General features: G+C 44.1%; 1 pseudogene; it reads left to right on the top strand.

The window, feature by feature from the left end:
• Window positions 1-1875: 1875 nt before the first annotated feature.
• Window positions 1876-2415, top strand: LOC102774341 (annotated as a pseudogene).
• Window positions 2416-3091: the final 676 nt, after the last annotated feature.

Here is a 3091-nt window from a genome sequence, read left to right as displayed (position 1 = left end):
ACTCATATTTTAGCAATTATGAGCTCTTTTTAAAATAAATGCATATCTAATCAAGAAAATAGTCCATTTTTATTCTTATGGATATATCTGGTAGATAAATTTAATAATAAAGTGGTGCATTTATTATGCATTTATGTAGACATTCAAAATACATATTTTTTTTAAAAAATTACTAAAATCCATTTAGAGCATTTTTTTTTAAATTGTGAAAGTTCCAAAAGTTGGGGTTTTCTTAGATTCAAAAAATGAAAATACATTTGCCTTAAAAATAGTGATAATATTCATATAACTTCATTAAATATTTTACAATCATATAATTTTACAATTAAAGCATTAACTTTCTCTTTTCCACTGTCTAATATTTTTCCACAGAACAAAATGTATAATTATCTACCTTAAGTCTATTCTATTGCCTTAGTAAAATAAATTGTACTAGCAGTAGCAAAGATAAACAATCCTATATTATAAAAGCCTAATATGCAAACCAACCAAATGGTGGAATGACTGGTTGCTGTGATGTGCACTTACCACCAGGAGGCAGATGCTCAAAGCAGGAGCTGCCCACTGGTGATCAGTGTGCTCCCACAAGGGGAGCGCCTCTCAGCCAGAAGCCAGGCTCACTGCTGGCACTTACAGCGGCAGTGATGGGATCCTCTCCCACCTTCGCTGCAGGAGGGCGATAAGGAGTGAGGGGTCCCACACTGGGATAGGGTGCAGGCTGGGATGAGGGACCCTCTCCCCCAGTGCATAAATCTCTTGCATTGGGCTTCTAGTAAAAGTTATAAAAGGGATACTGCTTGGTAGCACGTTGTTAAGCCCTCTGTCATATACCTTATGGGTGTATTAGTCCTTTTATGTTCTCAAAGGAAGATTTTTAGATTTACAGATTTTCTATAAATATGTACTTCTAGTTTTCTTACTTAGTGTTATTCAGCTGCAATTCCTGTTTTCATAATATTTCCCAGAATGCCCCGGTGCAGTTTTTGAAATGTTCATTGCAAACTTTTATTTTGATATTTTCTAAAGTAGTGCACCTTTTTAAAGGTATTTTAATTATCTTGTATTTATAAGAATAGGTAAGTGTCACTGTCTCAGCCTCATTGTCCTTGGAAGGGGGTGACATGATGTAGTTGTAGATAATATGAAAGTCTGCAAGGAGAGTGCTCATGAGAAAATGTTGGCTTCCTTATAAAAAGGACTGTTATCGCCTAACTCACTCTTCCCTCCTTTTTCTGCTCTTTAAGGCTATTTTTACTAGAGTCAGGGTAGTTATATTAGGATCTGAGGGAGGGGCCATGAGAATTGCACATACAAAAGACTACATTATTGAACTATTATAGCTATTATCTTGATCACCACTTCTTGTATATGATTAAAATAAGAAAATAATATCTAATTTTTTATCCCACATGATCTCACTCATGTATGGATAATAAAGACCATTATAAACTGATGAACAAAAATAGATACAGAGACAGAGCAGCATTAAACAGACTGTCAAATTACAGCAGGAAGGGTGGGGAGGGTTGGGGTGGGTAAGAGATCAACCAAAGGACTTGTATGCATGAATATCAGCATAACCAATGGATACAAGACACTGGTGGGTAGGGGAGTCTGGGGAAAGGTCAAGGGGGAAAAAAGGAGACAAATGTACTACTCCTTGTAATATTTTAAGCAATAAAAAGAAAAGTTAAAAAAAAAGGGAGACCCAGGCCACAGTCTGTGGGAGGGATGCTGGGCGGCTGACACTGAAGTGCTGGTGGAAGTGGACGCTGCAGGGGGGCTGGTGCCTTGATGGCTCCAGAGCGGGCATGACACCTGCAACCTGGCCCAGGCCCCGGGGTCGCAGCCTCTCCCCGGTTTCTGCAGGGCTGGACTGCCACTCCTCCTACTATGATGCCTGGGCAGATGCCTTCCATGACTGGAGCCTCTCTGCCAAGGCTCAGCCCCATGACCGGAATCCCCAGCTTGGCCCTGACTACAGGGGAGCTGACATACACTACATTGGGGCCATGATCTCCCCTTTGCACTTCCTGGAGGTGAAACTGGGCAAGAGGCCTCAACCTGTGAAAAGTGAGATAGAGGAGGAAGAGGAGCAGAGGAAAAGGTGCTGGGAAAAGAACAAAGTGGTGGCAGCCCCATGCTGGAATAAGAAGTAGGAATGGAAGAGGTTTCTGCAGCGGGAATCTGAGTGGCTAGAGCTCATGAATGCGGAGCTGAAAACCCAGATGGAGGAGCTGAAGCAGGAGCGGCAACAGCTCATCCTGATGTTCAACCAGCATCGCCCCACCTGCATTGTCAGGACCGACAGCATCAAGACCCCCGACTCAGAAGGCAACCCACTGCTGGAGCAGCTGGAGGAGAAGTGACCATGGGCTGGAAGGAGGAAGAGGAGGAGATGAGGTGAGGGAGGAGGAGGAGTTAGGGAGGGGCTGTTCTGCCCGGGACCGGGCTTGCAGGAGGCAGGACAGAGGCTCTGGGCCACAGAGACGCCCAACCAGGCAGCTGTGGGCACTTCTCTGGCCTCTCTGCCAGGGCACCCACCAAAGGACCTCCAAGCAGCCAGGAAAAGCCATGAGTTGCAAACAAAATTAGGCTGAGTATGGAACTCAGAGTGAAACCAAAATCTGCCTGCCCCCAGCCCTGACCCTGACCCTGATCCTGATGCAAGGCCGGAGAAGGGCATAGTGCCAGGCCCTGCTGTACCACCCACCATGGTCCAGTTCAGTCCTTCCTGGAGTGGCAGCTGGGGCGCACCCTCACAGGCCCTGCTGGAGTTGCTGTGGGCATGAGCCAAGGGTGGCCTTCTGAAGCACATACTCACTGAATGTTTACAGACTGGCTGTCCTAGCAGGGCTTTCAACTGCACATGTTTTTTATACTTTCTATTTTTTTAACTATTTTTTACAGAAAGAAAGATTTTACACAAACAATATATAAATGGATTTCTATAATCACTCGATGTGATACAGTATAAATATGCTATGGTTTGTTTGTTACCAACAATTATTCAGCAGCTATGGCCATTGTAACTTCTAAATACTGTAGTCTCTGTGCACTTGGTGTGGCAGGGGTGGGGTGCAGTGCATTT

Source organism: Myotis davidii, unplaced genomic scaffold (genome assembly GCF_000327345.1).
Source record: "Myotis davidii unplaced genomic scaffold, ASM32734v1 scaffold26, whole genome shotgun sequence".
Lineage (NCBI taxonomy): Eukaryota > Metazoa > Chordata > Mammalia > Chiroptera > Vespertilionidae > Myotis > Myotis davidii.
Note: the sequence above shows the minus strand (reverse complement) of the source record. Positions and strands in the feature narration are given on the sequence as shown.